Consider the following 18334-nt stretch of genomic DNA (forward strand, 5'->3'; position numbering starts at 1 on the left):
TTATGACGACAACAGATGAAAAGAAACATCTTGAATTTGCAGTGGCACCCAAACTGTTTAGTCAAAGCAAATAGGAGTTCATGTCTCAGTGGTTTGTTTTTTTTTTTGTCTCAAGTTTATGTCCCCGATATTTCTTGTCTCAAGTTCCAGCTGTGATGGCTTATCTTATGGCAAGTTCCTTCTGTGGCCTTGGCAGTGTTTGAGGCAATTGTGATCCTTAAGTCTCTTACAGCAGCAGTGAAGGTAGCAAGAGGACATCCTCCATGAGAAGACTTACAACTGAATGCTGAAAAATTTGTCTTGAAAAAATGCCATACTATGCCTCTCAGCTACTCACAGTAGCTCCAGTATATCCTCCATTATTTCCTGCTGTCATTTTTTCCCACAGCCTGAGTTCCTAATAAAGATATAATATTCTGATACATCATGGAATTTCTTTCTCAAGACCAGAGTCATAAATCATGACAGACTGTAGTGTATATTAAGTTGCAGTTACAGATGGGAGGCTAAAACCACACAGATACTTTCACTAGACAGTGAATAATCCACACAAAGATTAATATTTCAGTTTTCTACAAAAAATGTGGAAAGGAAATTAATTTAATCAAGCTTCTCTTTTTTCAATGTTTTGCTTTCCTAGTTCCCTTAGTTTAGGCAGAATTTTTTTCAACAGTTTCAGTCTTTACTCTTGAAAGTACTGATGTTCTCTTGTGAACTGTATTGCTGAAAGCAAATGCAAATTTCCTGTGAAATACAACTGAGAAATATATTGGTGATACTGTAACTTAGAAAAGTTGAGTTTTAAGTATATCAAAGTATTTGGAACCTGAGATGTTGGGACTAACCCAAGGAAAATAAACTTCTGTGAGAGAAACTCAAGGAAGAAGCTTTTACAAAAAGATTACCAAATGCTTTGAGTTTTACAGTCTCACTTGAAAACCAAACATTTGATTTGCTTCATTTTTCCAGGGAATGTTGTGGGACATTGCATGTGTAAAGAAAGGGGGGATTTGAACTGGTTAAGTCTCTTTCACCAGAAGGTCACTTGACAGTTGGTTTGAAAAGCAATGGGAGTTGACACTTGCAGAAGAATTTTCCATCTCCCATGTTACCATCTGTTTCTGATTTGACTGGAGAGTTTCCTTTTCTTAAAAGCCATAGAGGTGCTGTGTATTTGACTCAGCCTTTGAGTAATCAATTTATCATTGTGGGCATGGCATCCATTTATAATTTATGAAACAGCACTAGGAATTGGACCACTGTCATTCTTGGCTGAGGCTGGTATTGCAGTCAGACCTTGGTAAACCTGTGGGCTGTGTTGTGCAATGCTTTTGTCTGGGTTATGTCAATATCTTTTTCAGAATGGAGTTTTAGGAATTTAAGTGTATGAGGAAGTCAGAGAAACTTTGAAGCCTGTACTCTGATCAAAAAGAGTAATAGTTTTACATTATCTTTGGGTGTGTAATAATTTCACAGAATTATTAGGTTGGAAACAAGCTCTAAGCTCATTGAGTCCAACACCTTGAGCATTCACCACCTTGTTAACTAGACCATGGCACTAAGTGCCATCTCCAGTTGTTTCCTAAACACCACCAGGAGTGGCAACTTCATCACCTCTCTGGGCAGTCCCTTCCAATGTTTAACAGCCCTTTCTGTGAACAAAGACTTCCTGATGTCCAACCTGAACCACTTCTGTCTCACTTTGAAACTATATTCTCTTATCCTGTCACTGGTTGCCTAGGAGAAGAGGCTGATCGCCACCTGGCTACAACTTCTTTCAGGTAGAAAATATTCTAATATTCTGCTAATATTCTCTGTATTGCTCCAGTTTTAGTACATGTGCTTGATAGTATCATAAGGTTAAGATTATAATGTTAATTTTAAAAGTACTCAGGTTATGCTTGGATATAAGCTGTGTTGAATTGTATGTTCAGCATGGCTGTCCTTCTTTCTGGTTGGGTTTGGGAGCAGAGCTTTACATGACTAAGGATGCTGACCCTCCAAAGTTGCAGATCTTGCTAGTGTTTGGGTCCCAAACAAAGTGAAAGTGGGCCACAGAGATCCATTTGTGGGTTGAGTCTAGACTTCTAAGTCAATCCTTAGTGACTCATATTTTCAAAGGTATGCTGGTGGTACACCAGGACTCTGATCTGATCTGTACCTAACTGGATGATCAAAGGTGTGGCAAAAATATGTCTTCTGCAGCAGGTTGAGTGATGGCTTCTCATCTCACCTTCTCCTGAACATCTCCAACATACTCTTTATATATAAAGACTCAAGTCTTGAGTCAACCTGTTCACTCTGAAGAATATAAAATATTTATTTTTCAAATATATAAATATATATTTTGTTCAAACAGAGCAAAATTGAGCAATATTAGGTTTTTATGATGGAAAATTTTCTTTGCACTTTAAAATACAAATCAGTAGTTTTTTTCAATTATAAAAGTGTTTATATTTGAGATCATTCTTCAGTTCTGAAGTGCTACATGGATTAGAACAAGCTGCAAGGATAAGCATCTCACAATTTCTGACTATCATAACTTGTGGCATTTTGTTTTTGATACAAGTGACTCTTGGCAATTAGGGTCAGCTCAGAAGTGTTGGGACCAAACCATGGACCTCCAATTGTCTGATAGGGTTTGGTCTGATTTAATGATAGCTTGAGCAACTGAAATACTTCTGATAAACTCGAATCTATTTACTTTAGGCTGCTCCAAATAAATATATCTTGAACATTGCTGCAATTCTGGAAGACCAACATTATATTTCACAAGAAGCTTGCAGATATCATTCCCATCTTTTTTCCCTTCTCAGTGTAAGTATGTTCCCTTGAAATTCATTAGGTTTTTCTTTAAAGTACAAGAGAATACAGAAAATTTGCCTGCTCATTTGCAGAGATTGAAGGTAAAATGCACTATTAAAAAGGACTTAAGCAAGTTTTTCCAAATTCAGGCTCCTCAGAGAGATGCCCCTATAAAGAGTCTCTGTCGTCAATAAAAAGATGAAAGGGGGCTTCTCAGAAGGAGATTTATTCCACCAACAGACAAGGGGACTCTGTTCCCAGACAAGGCAGTCTCTTAGATGTTTAGAGTGAAGTGGAGAGAGAGGAAAGCCTCACAAATTGAGATATGAAATATCATATTACACTACCTTGTAAAGTTCCAGAGACTGAACTGTTAGGAAGACAATGGTAATCTTTCCCTCTGACCAAATGTGAGCTGTGTCCGTGGCCCATCACTTGGCACATCTGTATTAGATCAGCTGGTGGGCACTAGGGAAGAAGGATCACTGCACACTTGCCTTGTTTCATGTGCTCTTTATTCCATGTTTTCCTGGGCTCTGGCCATGTTATCAGCCATCCATGGCTGAGCCTGACCTCTGACTTGCAAAGGTGTCTTGTGTATATATAATTGTTTGCAACTGATCTTATGCAGACATTTAAGTTGAAGAGGCTTCTTAGGTGGCAAACTTTGAGGAAAAGTCTCAAAAGTCTCAGTCTTCAGCTTCAAATTTGGTTTTGACACAAGCACCAATGAAAGAAATCTATCCTTAAACTAAAAAATATAATAGTAAGATGGTTTTATTGGATCGACTTAATAGTGAACTTGGATTACTTACATTTTTACTATAATTTGATTAAACATTAAATAGCTGTGACATTACAAGACTGTATGTATGTAGTGAAAATAATTACTTTTGAAAAGTTAAATATTTAGTTTTATTATGTATATTTTGCATAATTATATGCTAAAAAATCTCAGAAGTAGAACAGATATTTATTTTAACAAACATGATTTCTTTCAGTTTATTAGCTTATGTTTAGATCTTACTATTTATTTCCAATGTGTACCTTGTGCTCAGCACTGTAAGCTCTGTTCTGAACTGACATGCAGAGTTAGGTGGAGTTTCTTCAAAGCAGGTTTTCTTTCTGCTCTGAGCCTCAGGATCAGAGTAAACTACCTTTGCACCCCTGCTGATGTTATTAAGTTGGTATCCAGGGCTAAACTTTGAATGGCTCCAGATCTGATGTGATCTCAATACTGTGGTTAAAGCCAGAGGTCTGCTCAGTCCCTTTGTCACTTGAGGAGATTTGTTCTGTGTCACTGTGCCCCAGCTTTAGCACAGCATTGAAAAAGACAAAATGCCCAACGGTTGTTACTCAGTTCCTGAGGTTCATGACTGCTTCCCCATGAAGTGGTTGTGCCTTTTCTATGCTAGGTCAGGTGATGGGGTTGAGGACTTGTGGTACAAGCCTGCAACTGGGATGCATGCATCTTCCAGGTGGGTACTTCAGACCATGTGTGCTGAGAGGCATCAAATTCTGGATGTCTGCAGTACTAGAGCTGCTTCTCAGCCCCAGGTTCCCTTGTGTGACATACCTCTGACTGATAGATCAGTGGCAGTGCAGGCTTTTGATGCAGGGGATAAATTACAGTACTCCTGTGACTTGCAAGAGAGGGCAGGATGGAATGTGAAACTGGGCCACGGGAGTGAATATCACAAGTGTGGCACTTGGCAGGTCTGCTGGATGGGGCCAAAGGACTTTCTGAGGAACTGTGGAAGACCTGTTACATAGTGTGCTTTATTTTTCTTTTGTGTTCTTTTTTCCCCCCTATACATTGAATGAAATTACTTTTGTAAAAATGTAGAAAAATTATTGGTAACTTGAAGGAAAAGGGATGACTTTGCAGAATTTTCTCTGATGGGATAGTCCTGTCAAAATAACATAGGTGAGCTGCGTAAGTGATCGATCTCTATGAAGACTACAAGCATTCTGTCCATACAGACTTGACTATAAAAACAGAAATTGGATGTAAGCTCAGAGCAGGATGTTTGTTCTCTGTTCAGCCAGATAGGATTTATTTCAAAGGCATAATGCATTTTTAGTGAAACATACTTTTATTTTTCAGAATACCTGTACTGAAAAACAGACCTATTTCATTTTTTGCAAAGGCATTTTGCAGAAAACTGTTATGTAGAAGAGAAAGCAGTTCTAGTGGTTTTGAAAGAGAAAGCGGGGGTTTGGCAAGCACTTTTGAGAATAAAGTACTCATTGATTAGAAATTTGTGAAGGTCGCCGCCATCTAGTGATGAGATGTTGAAGATGTTGCTTAGAGCAGAGCAGTACCCAAACGCGAGGCGTCTTTTCTAGCTGCGGCTGCATTCACTCATCACACTGGCTGCACCCTGAACCAGTGGGTTTTTTCATCGTGTGCAGTACCTGTACCACAGGGCACGCTGTGACAGCACTGTGACACCCGTGGGTGCCTGGGAGAGGCTGTGGAGCTGTGCTGCTTCAGCTGGCAGTGCGCAGAGGAGCTGCAGGAACGGGTGGCAGCGCCTTCTCACCACGACCCCCCTGAACCAAGTGGCTGTACTTCTGCCACATATATATCACATGTATATCACATCCTGGCTCCCTGTATGTGTGTCAGGTCCTGGAGAAGTAGCAGAGGAATGCATGGGAACATGACAGCTTTCTGCTGTAGGATTTTGCTTCCCAAACTCTGTCACTGGGAAGTGACTGGGGAGCAGCTCCACTGACTGAGGTGAAAGTGTTGCCCTAGGAAATGATAGTTCTGAGTAAGGCTGTGATGCTTACTCCAGTGCACGTACATGTTTCTGAGCCTCCTGCAAGCTGCAGGCACTGGAATGGTCCTGCTAGGACAGAATTACAATAATCAAGCCTTATGGCCCAAGTGTGTATGTTGCAGTTGTTAGGTCACTGCATTACCAAAAGGGACAGCTTGTGTCTGAAATTTGCTGCCTTTCCAAAGCTGATTGCCAGCCACCAGCCAAAATCTGATAACCGTTCTGAGGAAGGAGCATAATCAAAAGTGTCATCAAGATACTTAATCTAATTCATTATCTCAGCATGCATCCTTTAAACAGCAGGGGCATGAAGGAAGGGAGCATCATCATGGCAATGACCTTGACCAATCCACTAGACTTCTGATTTCCCTGAATGAAATTATGCCAACAGCATGCATTACAGCAGTCAAACTCAATTTGTTTTGTGTCACTAGTCTAAGTTTATATGGGTTGACTTGCAGTTCTAAAGGGCCTGCAGCCCAGTCATCTAGTTTAAATATTATGCCAGGGACAAAGCTAAGTGGTACTAAACCAATGAGAGGCCTGAGTATGATGTAGTGTCTAGAGCTGTTTTTATAGAAAGACCTCTGTCTTTGTTTCCTGCTAGAGGTCAGCTAAGGAGGTTATATTTTTAATAATACTGAAAAATAGTCTACTTTTCAGGTGAATCAGTGAAAAAGGAGCCAGTCCACCTCGCTCGGTGACTAGTTCTGCGGTCCTTACAAGAATAACTGAAATTTGATAAGCTGAACAAATATCAAATTGCAAATAGGAACATTGTTGAACCTTGTGGGTTCAACATGAATCATGATTGTGACCTTGGATGACTAAAGCAAAAGGCCCTCCATTTCTTAATGTCTGTGGGAAAGCATAAAGACGTTTTAATTCTCCAGCTACTGTTTGTATTCTCAGTGTCTTCTGGGCTGGCACCACTCAGTATTTTCAATAGTGATGGAAGTGGTGTGGTAGTGTTTGCAAGCAGTATTAAGGTGGAAAGGATGCCCAGAATAAGGAAGGACAGTGTCAATAAAAATATTTTAATGAATTGGAAAAGTGCTCGGGACAAAAAAAACCCCAAAGGAAACCATGAAGGATGAACTTTGGTGTCACGAAATACAGGATACCAGAGGAAGGCAGGGATAGAAAGTGATAAAATCCCACATTTGGAAACAGTAGGCTAAGTAAGGGTGAGAAGCATGGTAAAAAAGGACTAGAAGATAATACTGATTCTGCTGGACTACAACATAGAGTGGAAAGAGAAAGTGATGGGAATTATTTGCATACTGTGAAATAGTAGTTTCCTCTACTTGGTGTGAGGAAGGCTCTGCTGGAATCCTTGATAAACTGCTAGGGAGGTATCAAAGCCTAAGAAGTTAATTGAAAAACCATGAGCCCGGTAATGACAAAATAAACTTTTATTGAAGAATTTGTAATTGTTTAATCTACAACAAATGGCAAGGGGAACTGGTCTTCAAAGAGACAAAAAAGTTGCAGAACCAGGGGAGACTATTTTCTACATACTGTACTGACAGCATAAGAAATTGTGAATTTAAACTGCATCAAACTTCAAATTAGACAGACTGCAATATTTTCTAATAGTAAGTATAAGCACATGTGACTGTTCTGGGAGAAGATAATGTGGTCCAGGGTTTTGAAAACAGATGAGACAAAAATCTATCATGAATGCTTTGGGGATATCTGATTTTAAAGAAAGGGATCAGGAAAATGGGAAAAAACCTCTACTTCTTTAAATTTCTCCCATTCTTATTTTCCCTCATGAAAATGTGACCTTCTCAGGTAAGCAGATCTATTTTACCTTCCCTGTAAACTCAGCAGCTCACTGAGAGAGCAGACCATTGTTTCAATATTTTAAATTCTCAAGGAGAATACAAAGACTGACAATCAATTCTTTACATATATATAGTCTCCAAAATGACTCACACTTGCCAAATTTAGCAGCTTTCACTGATGATCATAATCAGGGAAGGTGAGTCATGTTAGGGCACTCCTGTCATGCTTAGATGATTACATGCCTTTCAGGAGTATAACACTGCACATATTCCTGGCCCTCACTGTCTGAGTGAAACTTTAGGCTATAATTTATAGCAGTCACAATTGAAACTGTTCAAAAGTAGTTTCTATATGTTAAACCCAGTGCTTTAAAGAACAATCTACAGCTACAGAATCTTTGGTATAAGTGTTTCTTCACATCAAACACCCGAAATCTGACAATTGAGATACTGTTGTGGATGCCCCATCCCTGGAGGTGTTCAAGGCCAGGTTGGATGAGGTTTTGAGTAACCTGGCCTAGTGGAAGGTAGGGGGGGTTGTAAATCAGTGCTTCTAAGATCCCTTCCAACCCAAGCCTTCTGTGATGTTCTGGGGCGCTGGGATGTGGGTGCCTGTGCGGCAGTGGCTGCATTTTGGGCTTAGGAGTTTGTAATGCTCCTCTGGTCATTGAGCAGCAACCCATCTTCTGTAACATGTTATTCTACAAAATATAACAAGAATGCAAAGCAACCACAGTGTTAGCTTTGTTAGTGAAGTGGCTTAGATGGAGAGAAGGGTCTCCTGTTCCAGGCCTATCTCCAGTCAGGAGCTTCTCTTGCAGTGTGACACACTGAGCTCCCTCTGCCAGAGGGAATAACTGAACAGAGGCATCCTGTTTCTTACAGCCAGACTGAGAGTTTGCTGTGTCCAGGTAGGCAGAAATGCCTTGTGGTCCTGTATTTAAAAGCAGAGTAGACCAGAAGGCAATTTTTAGCTGTGCAGCTCAGCTTCATGCTGGCAGAAATGCACTTTTCTTTGCATTGCTGTTGCCTAGCATCCTGCTGCTCAGGCTTCTGGGACATCCACAACTGTACATGGCCAACTGCATGGGGACCAGGGTCCTCAGGTGGTTGTTACAGCATTTTCTGCCTAAAGTCAATGTCATCCCCAAGCTCTTCTCTTTAGAAAAAACTCTAAAATAAAGTTTGCTTATGGTTTAAGTGTCTGACTTGAACACATGCACTGTTGCCTTGGACACTGTCTCTTTTCAGCTTTGCTTCAAAGAAAAATATTTACAGGTGTTTGGGTTTCTGCTGCTCCTGTGACTTTTGGTGGATCAGGTTCAAGGGTTCCTCTGACTTCTCTTTTAGCACTGCATGTAGTTTTTTGAAGTTTCCAATGGGACAAGACAACAACAGAGTGGTTTTCTGTACAGGTGACAAGAGTTAGGGCTGTGCTCTGCTTTAAGCAATCCTATTTCAGTTTTGCCACTGAAATACAATAATTGTGGAAGTTAGGAGAACCAGGTGATGAACTGGGCCATTTAGCCCTTCTTTTTTGTGATTAAGCCCAGTTTTAAGCAATACCTCTTAGTCAGTAATCTTTTGTGCTGTGGACTGAGTTTAGGTTTTCTGAACTTAAAAGGAGCTAATGCAGTTTCTTAGCCTTAACAATCTCCAGATGATGCTAATCCACTTTTAAAGTGCAAGACAGTTTCACTAAGGTATAGCTATAGTGTATTTTTCATGTTTTGTGTAGCAGGTGTAGTCAAACCACAAACAGCAATGATTTTATTGGTAAAAACATGCACCTGGAAATTCCTGGTACAAGGGTTAGGTTTTACCTCTGTGTTGACATGCATTTCCACAAAACATCACAGATACTGCATGCAAGTGATTTAGAAAGCATTTGCCACCTGGTTTACATATGAATCCAGGCTTTTTTTTTGGTTTTTTTGTTGGTTTTTTTTTTTTTTTTTTTGTTTCCTCATTCCCTTCTGATGGATTGAAAGCAAATCCATGATTTTGTGCACTCACTTTCGCTGCCATTAAATGTTGACACTTTTTATTGGATTCATTTTGTATAGTGTAGACCCAAATGTTTGTGCCCTCATCTCTTTCCTTTTCAGATGGCAAGAGCTTTTAATGTGTTTTCAGGGTGAGGCATGCCAGAACCTACCACTTAACAGATTGTCTTTTACATGCGAGGCATTCAATCATTTAATTAGGCAGTAACACATTAAGCCATTAATGTGTGCCTTGGGTGTGCTGGGAGACACAAGACTAAAGGCAGAGTGACTTCAGTCACCTCAGCAGTGCTTTCATGCTTTGATAATGTGCATCCTGTAGTGGCCAGTTGCTGTCATAATACAGACTTTCTGTATTTGGAAAAGCTTTTAAATTTTTTAAATGCTTTTCTTTTATGTTTTATTGACTACGTTTCTCTTTTGGAAAAGTAGGTTATTGATGTTGGTCTGTTGAGATGACTGCATGACTCTACTGACCCTGTCTCTTTCCTCAGTTATTAGAATACAATCCTAACAACCTTTTTGTCAGCTTTGTGTAATTATAGATGACTATAAGATGCCAGACTGAAAAATTTCTGATGAAAGCAGGGTCACAGTTTGAGGGCTAATTTTTCTCATTTTTTATTGGTTCTGTTAATAATATATAAAAACCATTATTAAAAATATATTGAGATATGCTATTAATAAATACACAAAATATCATTATGCATTAATAAAATTATGCTATTCGCACTTGCACTTTTCAAATAGCTTAGCAGGTGTTTGAGTAGGTCTCACTACAACTGCATGAAGTAGATAGGAATGCTGTAAACTGAGGTATACAGAAAATAAGGTACTTGTAAACACTGAACTTGCCAGCAGTATTTGGACTGTATGTATTACTTTTGCAAGGCAATAGGGAAAAATGCACGTAGGATAATTAAGACTAAAATATTGAGGTTATATTTCAGCAGTGCAGTGATTCATGTCCAGCTAAAACCAGAAGGTGTAATTGCTCCGTACCCTGAGGAAAATGTAGTGTACCCTTGATTCAGTTAAAATCTGTTACTGCTTTTCCTACCCCAAAGGATAAATTCTCTATTTGCAGTAATTGTTTACATTTTTGAAGACAGTTCATGGACTGTATTTTCTGTTTTCTCTTTCCTAGAGAAAGTTGTTACCTCAGGTTATGTTTTCTACACTTCTCTTCATTCTTATTACCTCTCTGGACTCTCTCCATTTGGCTCCCATCTTTCTTGAAGTGCTGTGACCAAAACTAGACATCACACTCTTGCTGCTGCCTTAGCAGCGCTGAGTAGAGCTGAAGTCCCCGTCAGGCAAGACAGAGTGGCTCACAAAGTACTTCAATCTGTATCAGCTGCCAGCAGTGTCAATAGGCCACTCCAACAGTCAAGACTCACTGAGATGCAAGAGAGTCCTTGTCATGTTCTCCCCTTCACCCCCACTCTTAGCAACACACCTACCATTATAGAGAAAAGCATTCCGTACTCCTTGATTTCTAGCTGTGGATTATTCACAGCACGCTGGAGTCAAGGCTTCAGTGATTATCTAGGGCTGACTCATTGTTGCCTTCTTTGAAAAGTGGAAACACATCAATTCTGTCATTCCCAAGTTTCCAACCATACTTCTCTCTCTTTGTAATGTCTGTGATTCCTGGAAAGCAATTGGTACATTGATATATGGAGGAAACTTAAGCAAAAGAATTCTCTGGGAATACCTATTTCAAGTGAGTCCTAAACTGCCCCAAACAAGAATCCCTCTCCTACAGTTCAGAGAAGCAAAGGGCCTGATCGATTTTTATTTTTCCCCCCAGCTTAGAAGACCTTTACAACATTCAGGCAAAGAATTTGTCCAGGAGCTTTGCCGTATTATAGTCCACTCCTCAGGGCATTTCTCAAGCCAAGTTCAAACTCTGTGTATATAGTATTTGTACTTTCTCTTCTCTATATTTGCACGTGATGGTTCTGGTTTCAAGTGGAGGTGCTGAATGTACCAGGAAGGGTAACCTCAAAATGCCTCTGACTTTTAGCTCTTCCATGGACATGAGGCTCAGTTAGAGCATGCAGATGGCTGGAGGTTTAGTGGAATATTTATGATGTTCAAATCCAAGAAATGTGTGGACTGATTATTAAGTAACTACAGCTCTTCTGAAAGTTCCTCTAAGTTCTCTAAGGTAGAAAGGCTCCTAACTGTTGCTGTGTGGGGATTCTGGCAGTGCTTCTAACAGGAGGCAGAACTGAGAAACTTGTTTGCCTAAAATTTCCATTTTCCTCAACGTGACCTTGGAAGGTCAGCTGGCCCAGGTTATGGATCTGGATGAGAAAGGATTCACCAGCCCTAGTTCATGTTTGAAAGCTGTGTGCACAGGTGTTCTTAGTGACCTCCAATGGCTATCAGTTTCGGGGAGAAAGTATTTATGATTTCATAGCACTCAATTTACTGATATCACAGAATGGTTTGGGTTGAAAGGATGTTAAAGATCATCTTGCTCCCTCCCCCCTGCCATGAACAGAGCTCTTCGCCTTTCACTAGAGCAGGTTGCTCAGAGCCTTATCCAACCTGGCCGTGAACACTTCCAGGGATGGGGCATCCACAGCTTCTCTGGGAAAACTAGATGTAATCTAGAGTCTGGTACAAGAATCCCATTAATCCCATGGTTAAAATGGTAAAAGTCATCAGTTTTTTTTTCTGGGGTTTCCTTTGCAGCATGAGAATCAATCAGACATGGCACCTGTAAAAAAGTATGCTGAAAACTCCAACTGGGAATTGGACTAATAGCTGTTCCTTCAGGATGTTTGCAAATTATTTACTTTTTTGCTTTGTTTCAGGAGCAGACTGATGTTTCCATGAAAGTCTTAAACTCTCATAAGCCTTCTATGTTTGAAATATACTTAAACACCTAATTTGTGTGTGATTTACATTTCCAGTAAAACCATGAGTATTTTTTAAGGTGTGTTCTGTGTCTTGACATGATGAGACACAGCCTGTTACAGCGTTTGGAGCTCACACCTGGGTTCACACCTCTTATTTGCTGTGGCTGCATTACAAGAACTGCAAAGGGAGTAGTTTTTGAGCCATAGAATGGAATGACCTTAAAGATGGCCTAGTTCCAATCACCCTGATAGTAAGATTGCTCTTGTTATCTGACCTTTAGAGCTCCCTAAGGTGCTGAACTTGCTTGGAGCCACCTAGTACTATTTAGGCCAAGGATATTTTTTCATCTCATCATCTGTCATGGTTTTGGCTGGCATACTGTAAATATTTTTTTCTCAGGCGCTGGTACAGTGCTGTGTTTTGGATTCAGTACAGGGTAAGTTGATAACACACTGATGTTTTGGGTTTTGCTGAGAAGTGCTTGCCCTGAGTCAGGGACTTTTCAGTATCTCATGCTCTGCCAAGAAGCAGATGTGCAAGAATCGTTGAGGGAGCATGGCCAGGGGGGTGACCTGACCTGACCAAAAGGATATTCCATGCCAGAGAATGTCACAGTGTGCATCACTTGTCTGTCTTGGGTTTTATTCCTCTCTCTCCCCTTTTAATTACAATTATTATTTTTGTAATTATAATACCTTTGTTTCAGTTATCGAAACTGTTCCTGTCTCAGCCCGCGGGGTTTCCTTTCCGCCCTCGATTCACTGTGGGGTGAGTGGTGGCTGCGGCGGGGCTGAGGCAGCGCCTCCCTCCCCATCCCCGCGTCTCCCGGGCCATCCCGGGCCATCCCGCACCGCTCCCGCCGGCCCGGCTCCCTCCCGGCGCCACCAGATGTCGCCAGCATCCCTCTGGAAAAGCAGCCGGGATGAGGGATGCGGGATGAGGGATGCGGGGCAGCCTCGGGGCCGCTCCAGCGCTCCGCCCGTGGCAGGACGGGAGGCATCCCGGGAATGGGGAAACCCCCCTGGCCCGGCTGGGACCGGCTGCGGGCGGGACGGGGGGAGCTGGGGGCCGCTGGCTTCAGCGAGTTTCGCTCGTGCAAATCCACACCTGTAGGTTTTGCTGAGGACACGAGTATGGCAGATTTTGAGTAAAATAGTAATAATTTTGCTCACCATACCCCTGACCGCTCTGTGCTCATCCTGGGACTGTGCTCTAGCCAGGGTGACACAGCGACGGAAGGGGACAACAGAGAGCCCGGAAGGTCCTGACCCCAAGGCACTTTGTCCCTCAGGAGCCTCCAAGCCCAGGTCCTTTGTTAAATTGTCCCATCCTCCACTGAGGATCAAAATGCTCCCTGAGCATCAATATGCTTTTTTAAAGGACGATTTTTTGCTTTCTCTGCTTTTGTTCTGAAAGAGGATGGTCGTGGACATTAAAGCCCCACAGTCCTGTGTCTAAGTCAGTGTTGTCTCCTGAATCCCGTAATTGCTTATTTCTTGTTCTGGAATCAAATTCTCTATCCTCAATCTCCAATTTATGTTTTTTTTCTTCTTTAGTGCCTATTTCTCAGCGAGTTTTTCATGCCACCTGATCCCTTCATTCTGCTTTTATCACTATTTCTTAACTTTTAAAAAAATTTTAGTTTCTTTATCAGGGTTAGTCTGGAATTCTAGATAGGAACCTTACCTAGTTTTTACTTCTGATCTAAACTTTGGTATAGGGTTAGTGTTAGACCATTTTTCTTTAGCTGAGAGAGAGGTTTTCTATGTTTAATTCCAGATGCTCTTGTCCCAGTGCTTTTTGTGTCAACTTTTTTCTCTTTAGAAAAATCCAGTTGCAGCAATGAGATATAGAATGCAAAGCAGAAGCAGCGTATTATTTTAAATTGTGTAACAGCAAAGAACAGCACTATGCTCAACATTTTTAGTTGCTATATTATGCTTTTTTCCTATGAATTCTTATTAAAAGCTAATATTTAAAAGTGTAAATGGGAGAAAAAATAGATCATGTTTGTTGCTTATCTTTTTCAATATGCAAAACTGGATGGGAACAGAGACAAATACAGATAATTAGATAAATGATTCATTATTGATGCCTTAGGATATGACTTCTGCTTAAATAATTCCAGCTGGAATGATGACCGTCTCAGTCACATTGAAAGCAGGAAAAAATGCAGTGGATGAATATCTCACAGTTCTAATTTTGAGCTGATATAAACCATCATCCCAAAGTGCATGTCACTTGAACTTGCTCCTCCTTTCCCCTCAAATTCAAGTGTTCGCTGTCTTTTTTTCTTAACAAGATTTCCTTGACATAAGAAGGTTAACTGAAACAAAAAAAAGAAGGAAAGGAAAAAACTGTTTATTTGGGCTCAATGGCATAGTGTTCTAGCAAGGCTGTCTGTGGAAAGACTGTGTGTAATTCTATTTTAGGGACCTCAGGTGTAACCTTTGATCACACCTGTGTGCAGCACAACCATGCACTGCCCTCTGGAGCTGCCTGCAGCTGACAGCAGCTCTGTGCTGGGCTCATTGTGTACAAAGTTATTGGGGTACCTGCCCACACAGCATCAGCCCTGCTGGAGGACATCTGGGCCATCTCCTTCTGCACCCAGCAGTCCTGGCAGGAGAGAGGGGTGTCTGGGGAAACCTATGGAGCTGCTGAATTCCTGGACAGCACCTTCTGCTGACTGTGTAAACAGCTCTATGGTGTGTATTTTCTGATCTCTGAATGCTTGAGTAGGCTGTTTGAATGTTATTTTAACGTGAGGCTTTTTTGTTTTTTCTCCTTAATGGAGTATTTATTATACACTCCTGCATCTATTGTGCCTTTAGTTCCACTGTGCTCTGGTGTACAGTGCATGTTTACTTGTCTTTGTTTGAAATAATAGATAAATAAATTAGGCAACGTGCACTGTCAAACAGCAGTGCTCTGTGGGTTTGCAAGCCTTGCAAATTGTGCCAAATCCCATTATTGAGCTAGAAACCTATAGCTGCTCCTTTTGTCTCCTTTCTGTTGCACAACCAGGAACCTGTTCAGTGATGCTGCTGGATGTCAGAGATGTGGAAGATGTTCAAGGCCAGAGGGTGCTGAGCTTAATATTCACTCCTGAGTGTTGCAGAGATAACATGTCAAAAAGCATTTTGGGGGGAGGGGGGGGAAGCCCTTTTTATTTGAAACAGAATATTTGACGGGACAGGTTGGTTTGAGAGAAGTTATTTAGAAGAGAAATTGGTGTGAAAAGCACCTGCAAGCCTTAGGGTTTCAGTGTTCAAAATGCAGAGCTCCAGTAGACAAGGGTCGCCAGGTTTTTGGTCACTGCTCTGTGGTGCTGGAAGTCTTTCAGGCTCAGTTGAGCCACTCTCAGTAGACAGAAGGGAAACAACGAGACTCTTACCATCAGCCTTTGGACTTTCTCAGACTTCCTGAGCTTCTTGGTAGTGCTTACCTCCAGGGTGGTTAAATCAGCACAAGTTGGCTGTGTAGCTGGGCTGGATTTCTCAGATTACATGGCAGGTTGACAAAACAAAGTTAAGTCAATAAGGAAGCCTGACGCTAAAACTAAAATGTTGCTGTACAGTCCTGAACTGAAAATGCCCTTATTGCAGTAGAGACTTGAAGCAATGATGGTCATCAAAGCACCTCATCCTCTCACCATGCTGGGCTCCCTCCTCCTGCAGTGTCTCTGGAGAGGAGGTGCCCATGCTCTGCAAACAAAACTGTTTAGCAGGTTCATTCAGCCCTGCTGCATTGAGTTGGATGTATTCTGTGGTTAAGGAGACTTTAATCTCAGAAAGGTGGGCTGTAGTTGTCCCAAAAGATCTCCTATTCAATGACACCACTGAAAAGATATCTTTCTATGACAAGCTGAAATAAACCATAATGAGCCAAGAGCTACTTTCATGTTATCTACATTTCTGAAGAAATCTCAAAGAAAATATGTCATCAACCACCTTTATAATAGGGCATCACATAGTCATTGTCTGTGAATGTGTTAATATAATAAATCATCAGTGAAAAGCAAACAGCAGTGCATTGTCCACCTTCATTTTCTGTCTTCTAGAGCTCTAAGAGAATTAAATAAACATTTATTAAATGTTCTTATGAGAAAATTGTGCTAAAAAGTTGGGTGGCTTGTCCCACAGAAACAGGATGGATATTATAGGGCAAAAAATAGCCTTGTGTGTCCTGCACTGTGTCTTAAAACCAGAAGTAATTGTACCAGCTATTTCAAAACCTTGAAATAACTTAAACTCTGTTCAGAATATTTATATTCTTTGTCCACTGCATTCTCCAAAGAAGCAGCTTAGTTTCAAATGTATTTTCAGACTGTAAATAGTGGCATGAGATGATTTTTCCCCTAAATAAAGGGTTCAATGAAATATGCTCTAAGGACACCGAGTTGCTTGAAGAGTTACTGGGCTGTGCCTTGATCTGCAGCAGCTGCTATAGTTAAACATGCTGTATCATGATTTCTGGGATGTTAGCAATGGGGATAAAGCCAGGCAAGTGATAATAGAAGTATCTGTAAATAAAAACAGACTGGTGGAGGTAGGATCACTGCAAACAGAAGCAATGCATGCTGTTCAGCTGAGCAAATATCTGTCACACAATGCAGCTGACACGAGACTAACCATAATTAATGGGATTAATAAGGTAATCCAACTGTTAAAATGTAAAATGGTTAATTCCTGTGACATCTGGATTTGGTTTAACCTGTGAATAGCAGTTAATTTTAGAAAAAAAACCTTCCATAACAGTACAGAGTATTTAGGGTAACTCACCAAAACAAGCATTTACAAGTAAATAAAAATAAACAAAAGCAATATTAATTTTCTTTATGCTTCTCCAGTGTCAATATTAAACATGTTCTATTGTTCTGACATCTGGGCCATTAAATAGATAAAGATAATAGGGACTGGAAAAATGGCCAGCCAAGCTACCCATGAAGTTGGGGTATTATGAAATACTGATTGCAACTATGATGCCTGAATTTGAATTTGTAATCAAGGCTCTGGAGGTAAAAAAAAAAAAAAAAAAGAAGAAAAAGAAAAAAACAAATCCAACCCAACTGTAACAAAAACCATTCCCCTCAAAACCCCCCAATTTCTCCAGAAACTCAGTCAAAAACTGACATAACTGCATAAGCAAAGAGGAATTTGTGCATGCAGCTCTGTGTTCCTCAATATCAGCTTTTGGAGCATGGCAAGTGCATGTGGTTGTTCAGTAAACTAAGCCAGACTTTTCACTTGGTTGCTACATGAGGTCAGTTCACTTTTGCTGCCTTGTGAAGTGTGTGGGATAAACAGGGCAGCAGTAAGCAATGGAGTGGAGAGCTGTGCATTTCCCACACAGGACAGAATGGATTTCCGCAGGATGTAAATGCTCTTCTGACAATGAGGCTGCTTCGTTTCTTTCTCTCTCTTTACTTCAAGGTCTCTAAAGAATGCACTAATTTATCCTTATGACCTGTTTTATTATTTTACCACCTACCTTTTCTTTCATTCCTATGCATGTCTATGTGTGAACATTTCCTTAATACAATGTTACAAGTGCTTTTAATTCTCTTTGTATGGAGTCCTCCAAAACTCACAACATTAATGCTCAAGGGCACAAGCTTGGTAACAGCAAAAAGTTACATCACTTTTTAATTTTTTTTTGTAATTTTAATCAGTTTCCTAAATAACTTATATTCTCTGGATGAACCTGAAGTCAAAGTAATCATTAAGATAATTTTATAAAACATACAAAGTCTCTTTGCTTCTGTGTGTGGGGGTTTCTAAAATGAGAATCATTCTTTATTGTGTGGGGAACCACGTGCTGGAATGGGTTGTCCAGAGAGGCTGTGGAGTCTCCCTCAGTGGAGATATTCAAGATCTCAGGGATGACCCTTCTTGAACAGGGAGGTTGGACCAGGTGACCCCCTGTGGTGCCTTCCAAAGTGACCCATTCTGATTCTGTGAAAGACTGGAGCCCCAAGGGGGATTCTGAGTGATATACCTGCAAACAGGATCTTTTACAGATACACGGAGATGTAGGTAAGCAATCTCACACAGAATACCATGTATGG

This window comes from Passer domesticus, chromosome 2 (assembly GCF_036417665.1).
Source record: "Passer domesticus isolate bPasDom1 chromosome 2, bPasDom1.hap1, whole genome shotgun sequence".
Classification (NCBI taxonomy): Eukaryota; Metazoa; Chordata; class Aves; order Passeriformes; family Passeridae; genus Passer; species Passer domesticus.